The following is a 9,128-nucleotide window of genomic DNA, read 5'->3' as shown; positions in this document are numbered from 1 at the left end:
ACTCTATCTCTCTCCCTTCCTCTCTGTAAAAAATCAATAAAATATATTTTTTAAAAAAAGAGGCAAGTACAGGGTTTGTTTGGAGGGTTGCAGTCAGACCTGAGTCTGAATCCAGGGCTCCCTGTACCTCTTTCTAGACCTTTGACCTTTGACACATTACCGGATCTCCCTAAGCATAACTGTGGTAAAATTGTCAGAAGGTTGGAGTGAGAATTAAACAAGCTAACATATAAAAAGCACTAGTACAGTGCCTGGGACTTAGTCAAAATTCAATCGGTGTAGTCATTGTTGTTATTTCACAAGGTTAATATCTAACATCTACCTCTATGTTTGCTATGTTATGTGGTTAGAAGCACCCACTTCTTTCACTGAGTGGAGTGTTACCTGTTAGATTCTTGGGATCTCTCCTGCTCTTCCCCCGGCCCTGTCCATCCATTTTCCCACTTTATTTTTGTCTTCTTCCCTCCTCCCTGACCCTTATTTTTCCTCACTTCCCCCTTGTTTTCACCTTACCTCCCTCCTCCTCATACACTCACTCTCACGCAAACATCTGTTGTACCTATCTTGGCAATTTTCTGGTTCAGTCTAACTAACTTCAATATGACCTTAATGTTATAGCAATAGCAGTTAATTCAAACAGCCTACACTATGTACTTTTCATGTAACAACTCATTTAATTCTCACAATCCTAAGAGGAGCTACTACTCATATAACTGTCTTTACAGATGGAATCATGACATATAGAGAGATTAAGTGACCTGTTCAGGGTCATATAACCAATGGGTGGTGGTGGAAATGAGATTCAAGCCCAGACAGTTTGGCTCTAGGACTTGAGTTCCAGGATCTGTGCTCTTAGTCACTAGAGGACAGTGCCTCTGTGCAGCAAAGAGACTTAAGACTTGTGTTTTCACAGATAATCCAAACAATGAACAATGCATTTGTTGACAATAGATTTTGAATGTCCAAGGTTTCAGAGGTTATCATACACTATGAGCTGAACCTTTGCTACTCTAGTGTGTGTGTTTTTTAATCCTCGGCTGAGGATGTTTACTGATTTTAGAAAGAAAGGAAAGGAGAGAGAGGGGGAGAGAGAGAGAGAGAGAGAAAGAGAGAGAGAGAGAGAGAGAGAGAGAGAGAGAGAGAGAGAGAAATATATCAATGTGAGAAACATTGATCGGTTGCCTCCCATATATGCACTGAGCAGGTTTTCAAACGCACAGCTTGGTATGTGCCTTGAGCAGGAATTGAACGCACAACCTTTTGGTGTATGGGACGATACTGCAACCAACTCAGCTACCTGGCCAGAGCTGCTTCTCTAGGTTTTAACAGCAGGAAGGAAGGGGGCAAGGTAGAGTGGTGCAGTACAGTGAAGTGTGGGTAATGGTCTTAACGAGAATGAAAATGGGCCCATGGTCCAAACCTCCTCAAATTGCACCCCTGAGCAGGCCCTAGGACAGTGATGGCGAACCTATGACATGCGAACTCATTTTTTTGGTTGATTTTTCTTTGTTAAATGGCATTTAAATGTATAAAATAAATATCAAAAATATAAGTCTTTGTTTTACTATGGTTGCAAATATCAAAAAATTTCTATATGTGACACGGCACCAGAGTTAAGTTAGGGTTTTTCAAAATGCTGACACGCCGAGCTCAAAAGGTTCGCCATCACTGCCCTAGGAAGTTGTTCACAGGCACCAGGAAGTTAAGGCTTCCACTTCTGAGGACTCTTTTGCTGTCACACCTTAAATGGACCTTGCCATTCCCGTTGTGGCTGAGGCAGGTTTTTCTGAGTTAGCTAAGGGGTCTTTTGCCACCAACATTAATAGCTAGTAGGTCTCAGTCAGTTTTCTCATCTGGAAAATGGGAATCTTCTTACCTATCTTGTAGGTAGAGTAACTGGGGACTTAAAGAAGACAGGGTGTAATTAATATAATCTTGTATGTCAACCATAATTTAAAAAAGAAAACAGGGTGTATAAAGTACATAATACATGACTCACAGTGGGCAGTCTTCATAGGCTTTCAAAAGGATGGCCTGCACTTTCCAGTTTTTTTTAATGGTGACCCTATCCTCTACCTGACAGCACCCTTACTTCCAATTCCTTGTGAAAATTCTGGTACCTGGGGAGAATTCCTTGCCCATCTGGGGCATACTCTTCTCTATCTTCATCAGCCCTTCAGGCTAGGAAGAGTAAGTACCTTTGACCTTTGTCTTTGGGAGCTTAATCCAAGTGTTTGCCCCACCCCCACTACCCCAATGGAAAATTGTGTGACCTTATTTAAGTCATTTCCCTTTGATGGGCTTTAGTTCTCCCTATATTAGATAAGAGATTTGGATTTAGTTAATGGTTCACAACTTGGGGACTGACCAGGGTTTCAAACCTGGATGTTGTGGGAGGATCTATGTACACCTATCTTCACAGGATAACTCAAACATCTAGATGTCTGTGTTGAGACGTTGCACATGTAATATTGAAAACTTATGTGCATCTTTAAACATGTTAGTTGTTGTAGCTTTGGGGAATTTACCCATTGGTTAGTTCTCTAAATTGGTTCAAATTTCATCAGTTCTGTTTAGTGAGTTGTTTCTCAGTATAAGAGTCCCTAATTTATCTGTTGCTGGAAATTACCTCATTCATTCTCTAATTTCATTAACCGCAGGAATTGGAATTAGAAGGCAACAGTGATATTTCTTTCCTAGCAATTTGTTAACCCTTCAGTTATCTGACAGTCATGCAATGAAGAACTCAGGTTATCTGGTGAGAGGTTGGGGAACACCTCTTTTTACAGTGAAATAGTTCTAAAGAAAATGTTTCCTCACAAAGGAGTGGGGTGTGGGATCTCCAGAACATCACTCTCTACTGTGCCTCAGCTCCTTTCTAAGCCCAGGGTTTTTTTTAATACTGTAGGTAGACCAAGGATCAGCAAACTATGGCTCACGGGTCATATCTGGCTAACCACCTGTATTTGCACACCTGTTTTGTGAGCTAAGAATGGGTTTTGCTTTTCTAAATGGTTGGAAAAAATAAAAAAGAATATTATTTTGTGACACATGACAACAATATAAAATTAAAATTTCAGTGTTCACAAATAAAGTTTTATTGGAATACAGTCATACTCATTCATTTACATATTATCCATGGCTACTACTGTACCACAATAGTGGATCTAATTAATTGTGAAAGAGCCTCTATGGCCTGCAAACTTACTAGCTGGCCCTTTACATGAAAAGTTTGTTGGGCCCTGAACTAGATCATCAGCCCTAGTGTTGCATGTTTGGGAAGATTCATGAAAAGCCAAAATTCTGGCTACTTCTGGACCAGTAGAACAAACCTAGGGAGATTAGCACTCCCTAACCCCCAGCCCATTCAATCTCACCACACCCATAGCCCTACCAAACCATAGATTCAAACCTCAAACAGGTGGAAGGCATAAATCACTAAACATCCAACTCCTTCATATCCCTGGGTGACCGGTTGTTTTGAAGTGTTCTGGCTTGAGGCTCAGTGGCAGAGGGGAGGCACCTCTGACCTGTGGAGCTTACCTCTGCCTTTTTTCCCAGGGACAGAAAAACCAACGGGCCGTACTGCTCTAAGTGTAACTTTCTGAACTCATTTGTATGAGGCAGCCTCCAAGAACAGATCTGAGTCATTCTGACAGCTCCCATGGCCAAAGGACTTCCAGATGGAGACGGTTAATTTGCTGACCAATTTTTCTCCTTCCAAAGCACATGTCTAAACCCGAAGTCATTTCTTGTGTGCAGGTATAAAATCCTCATCCTTTCATGAAAAAAAATTAATAATTTTACTTCAGAAAGAAACTTTGAGGTTTAAAAAAATCAGAAAAGCTGCTTCCAAGAGCCAAAAAAGTGATGCATTTTAAAAAGTGGTGACAACTTCCTCTGAAGGCCAGAGTTCAGGAAAATAGCAGGTGATGGTAAGCTATACACCCACCACCTGCCCATCCGGCAGCTCCTTGCCTGTCTCCCTCTCCTCCCAGCTGCCTGTCTTGCCTTTCCCTCTGGTTCCCCCCTTGGACTGGTATGATCCACTCTGCTTCTGGCCCTGTGCCTGTCCCCTTTTCTTCTCTCAATTCTGTACCTTTCAGTTTGTCATTTCATCTCATCCCCTGTGTTTTATCTCCCTCTCTTTTTATAGCCTACCCCTAATAGGTCCATAATATAAAATAAAAGAAAGACTTTTAATCACTTTAAAATAGTATTTATGGCTTCAAATCTTCATTCTTAAAGCAGTTGAGTGAAATGTTTTCGTCAAACTAAACAAAATTGCTTTTTGCTCATTGGTGTGCCTTGGTAACAATTCTGGGCACCATGTTAGACACTTAAGATGTTATTAACTCATGTAATACCCACATGATGAAATAGGCGCTATTATTTTTTTATTGATTAAGTTATTACATATGTGTCCTTATCCCCACATTACCCCCCATCCCCCCTACTCATGCCCTCACCCCCCTGGTGTCTGTGTCCATTGGTTAGGCCTATATGCTTGCATATAAGTCCTTTGGTTGATCTCTCCCCCTTACCGCCACCCTCCCCTACCTTCCCTCTGAGGTTTGATGGTCTGATTGATGCTTCTCTGTCTCTGGATCTGTTTTTGTTCATCAGTTTATGTTGTTCATTATATTCCATAAATGAGTGAGATCATGTGATATTTACCTTTCTCTGACTGGCTTATTTCGCTTAGCATAATGCTTTCCAGTTCCATCCATGCTGTTGCAAATGGTAAGAACTCCTTCTTTTTTACCGCCACGTAGTATTCCATTGTGTAGATGTACCACCATTTTTTAATCCACTCATCTGCTGATGGGCACTTAGCCTGTTTCCAAATCTTAGCTATGGTGAATTGTGCTGCTATGAACATAGGGGTGCATATATCCTTTCTGATTGGTGTTTCTGATTTCTTAGGATATATTCCTAGAAGTGGGATGACTGGGTCAAATGGGAGTTCCATTTATTAGTTTTTTGAGGAAACTACATACTCTTCTCCACAGTGGATGCACCAGTCTGCATTCCCACCAGCAGTGCACGAGGGTTCCTTTTTCTCCACATCCTCGCCAGCACTTGTTGTTTGTTGATTTGTTGATGATAGCCATTCCGACAGCTGTGAGATGGTACTGCATTGTTGTTTTGATTTGCATCTCTCGGATGATTTGTGACTTTGAACATGTTTTCATATGTCTTTTGGGCTTTCTTCTGCCTTCTTTTGAAAGGTATCTATTTAGGTCCATTGCCCATTTTTTGATTGGGTTGTTTATCTTCCTTTTGTTAAGTTGTATGAGTTCCCTGTAAATGTTGGAGATTAAACCCTTATCGGTGATAACATTTGCAAATATGTTCTCCCATGCAGTGGGCTTTCTTGTTGTTTTGTTGATAGTTTCCTTTGCTGAATAAGCATTGTTATTATTCTCATTTCAAAGGTAAGAAAATGGGGCACATATATTAAAGGTTTTGTCCAAGGTCCTCCAGCCTGTAACTGTTAGAGGTTGAATCTCAGAGAGTCTGGTTCCCAAGTACACATCCTTAACCAGAAACATAACTAATGGCCTGTTGTTTGATGACCCTCAGCTGAGAAAAGGCACAAAAGCTCCCCCATTTATTATTCATGCTCCCTTGCAGGATTTCACACTTTGAGTATGCACCTCTCCCATGGATATAAGGACTTCTTTTATTTTTCAAAAAATATGTAAATAGGTGGAGAGAAAATTTGCAATCCTCCAACCACCTCCTCACTCTAACTAAAAGGTGTCAATTTTATTCTTATATTCTACCTCTACATGTTCACACTAACCTCAAGTAGAAGTATTTCTCTCTCTTTTTTGTTAATAAATTTTTATTGATTTCAGAGAGAGAAAGGGAGAGGGCGAGGATAGAAACCTCAATGATGAGAGAGAATCATCGATCTGCTGCCTCCTGCAAGGCCCTACTGGGGATCGAGTCCCCAAACCAGGCATGTGCCCTGGCAGGAATGGAACCATAACCTCCTGGTTCATGGGTCGACATTCAACCACTGAGCCACACCAGAAGTGCCCAGATTTTGTTGTTGTTTTTAATCCTCACCTTAGGATATTTTTTCCATTGATTTTTAGTGAGTGGAAAGGAAGGGTAGAGACAAAAAGAAACATCAATGTGAGAGAGACACATTGATTGGTTACCTCCCACACGCACCCGACCTGCAACTGAGGTACTTGCCCTTGACTGGAATCAAACCCACAACCCTTCAGTTCATGGACCGACACTCTAACCACTTAGCAAACCAGCCAGTGCAAGATCTGTCTCATTTTAAAGCTTGTTCTTAGAAATCAAACTGCTATATTGATGACCTTTAAATTTTACCATGGAGATGAGCACTATTGGCACTGCTCCCTCTCCATGGGTCCAGTGACTAAAGTTTCTGCAAGCACAAACTCAACCCTTCATCTTCTGTCCTATTCCTGTAGGCCATCTGATTTAGAGGAGTGAGGGACTTGCCCAAAACCCGAGTTTTCTTAATTATTTTAGTACTCTTTTTCTTATTTCCTAAAAGCTACTAAAGTCAGTTTTCTCTGAGGATGATTTTGTTGTTTTTTTCTTTTGAGAATTGTTAAAAAGCTTTCTTTCCTGTTTTGAAGTTCTACTTGGCAATCTTGACTTTGGTTTTAATTAATGAAGGAATTTGTTAAATTATGAAAGTAAATATAATGATAATGAGGAAAATTTGAAAAAGAAGGCAAAGAAAAACGACATGGAGTATCCTATTACCCTGGTATAATTGCTGTCATAATTTGGCAGAAGAACATAAAAAAGGGGCCTAAGCTCTGAAGTCAGACTGAACATGTTTAGATGCCCAGCTTCACGCTTATTAGTTGTGTTAATTAACCTTTCTCACCTTCTAAATGTGTTCTGATCCCAATTTCCAAAGTGTGTTTGTGGGGGTTGGGATTCCCCTCACACCATTCAATTCTCCAGCACCAGCTGGGTAACCAACAATTCAACTCAATTCTGACACTATCCAGAGATAGCATTAGATCCCACAGGTTAAGGACTTAGTCCATCAAGTCTGCAATTCCCACCCTCCACTTCAAATACAAATCACGAGCCCAGGTTGTCACCTGTGCTTCTGAAAGATCAGATACATATAGGAGGTTCCCATGATTCCCTCCTTGGATTTGATTAATTTGCTAGATCAGCCCACAGAACTCAAGAGACATTTTACTTACTAAATTATCAGTTTATTATAAAACTAGAGGCCCGATGCACGAAATTCTTGCAAGAGTAGGCCTTCCTTTCCCCAGCTGCTGGCACCAGCTTCCCTCTGGCACCCGGGACCTGGACTTCCCTCTGGGACCCTGGCTTCCCTCGCAGCAGGGCTTCATCCAGAAGGTCGTCCGGATGGACAACTGATCTAATTAGCATATTATGCTTTTATTATATTATAAAATAATGTAATTCAGGAACAGCCAAATGAAAGAAATGCATAGGGCAGGGTATGGGGTAGGGGTGCAGAACTTTCATGACTTCCCTAAGTGTGTCACTCTTCACAAATCTCCACATTTTCAGCAGCCCAGAAGCTCTCCAAACCTGGTCTTTTCAGGTATTTATGAAAGCTTTATTTCAGAGGCACACTTGATTAAATCATTGGTCATTGGCAAATGATTCAAATTCCAGCCCCTCTCCCCTCCTCAGAGGTGAGGAAAGTTGGATTGAAAGTTCCAACCCTCTGATCACATGGATGATTCTCCTGGCAACAAGCCCCATCCATTGGTGGAGGTAAAAAAAAATCACCTAATTAATATGACAAAGATACTTTTATCATTCTTATCACTTCAGAAATTAATCCCAGTGGTTTTAGGAGCTTGATGCCAGAAACAGAAAGAACAACTATATAATCTTGCCTAATAATAGACAAGCATGTTTGACCATACTACCTTCACTACACTAACCAACCAATCAGGAGAGTATGCAAATTAACCTAACAAAGATGGTGGTTAATTTGCATACATAGGCTCCAAGGGGTGGAGCAAATCGGCAAATCGGGGCCAGTGGAGTGGTGGCGAAGCCTCATGGCCCCGGGGCCAGCTCCGGCTGGAGCCCAGCCAGAGCGAAGGCCTGAGTCCTGGGTGCCGAAGGAAAACCGGTGCCAGCAGCCAGGTTAAAGGAAGGCCTATTGCACGAATCTCTTTGTGCAACAGGTCTCTAGTTCTTATCATAAATCACAATATCACATATTTATTTTCTATATCTGAAAAATAGAGATTACATAAGGTCAGTGTGAGGATCCAATGAGGTGTAAAATGCTTATCTCTGCATCTTGCATATTAGTACACAGTATTTGTCAAATGAATAGTTTATTTCTCTCCAGTCTATTTCTTTAAGCAAATCCTGAATAATTATAATGATGCTAGAGGCCCAGTACATGAATTCATGCATGGGTGGGGTCTCTCAGCCTGGCCGGCAATCAGGGCTGATTGGGGCCAATAGGGGCCGGCCGGCCAGGGGAAGGAACCACAGGAGGTTGGCTGGCTGCAGGAGTTTGGCTGTAGGCCAGTTGCCCAGTCATCATAGCTACTGGCCAGTCACCCAGGAGTCTGGTTGTAATGGTTGCTTAGGCTTTTATATATAGACTAGAGGCCCGGTGCACAAAAATTTGTGCACTTGGCGAGGGGGAGGTCCCTCAGCCTGGCCTGTGCCCTCTCACCGTCTGGGACCCCTCAGGGGATGACCATCTGCTGGCTGGGGCCTGCTCCCCAGGGGATTGGGCCTAAGATGGCAATCAGACATCCCTCTGGCAGCCCGACAGCCCTTAGGGGATGTCCACTTGCCAGTGGGGAGCAGACCTAAGCTGCAGTCGGACATCCTTAGTGCTGCTGAGGAGGCAGGAGGGGCTCCCACCACCACCACTATACTGGCAGCCATCAGCCTGGCTTGTGTCTGAGCAGAGCTCCTCCATGTGGGAGCTCACTGACCACCAGAGGTCAGCTCCTGCATTGAGCGTCTGCCCCCTGGTGGTCAGTGTGTGTCATAGTGACCAGTCATTCCCAGTCTTTCTGCTGTTAGGGTCAGTTTGCATATTACCCTTTTACTATATAGGATAGAGGCCTGGTGCACAGGTGGGGGCCGGCTGGTTTGCC

The 9,128-nt window shown here is 42.5% G+C and overlaps 1 long non-coding RNA gene across 1 annotated transcript in view; it reads left to right on the top strand.

The window, feature by feature from the left end:
- Nucleotides 1–4,253: 4,253 nt before the first annotated feature.
- The window catches only part of LOC106727235, a 10,904-nt gene continuing 6,029 nt past the window's right edge, over nt 4,254–9,128 (top strand). The window contains exons 1-2 of the long non-coding RNA XR_001363402.1: nt 4,254–4,268; nt 8,145–8,148. This is a non-coding gene — a long non-coding RNA (uncharacterized LOC106727235). The remainder of the gene's footprint in view (nt 4,269–8,144; nt 8,149–9,128) is intronic.

Source organism: Myotis brandtii, unplaced genomic scaffold (assembly GCF_000412655.1).
Source record: "Myotis brandtii unplaced genomic scaffold, ASM41265v1 scaffold393, whole genome shotgun sequence".
Classification (NCBI taxonomy): Eukaryota; Metazoa; Chordata; class Mammalia; order Chiroptera; family Vespertilionidae; genus Myotis; species Myotis brandtii.
Note: the sequence above shows the minus strand (reverse complement) of the source record. Positions and strands in the feature narration are given on the sequence as shown.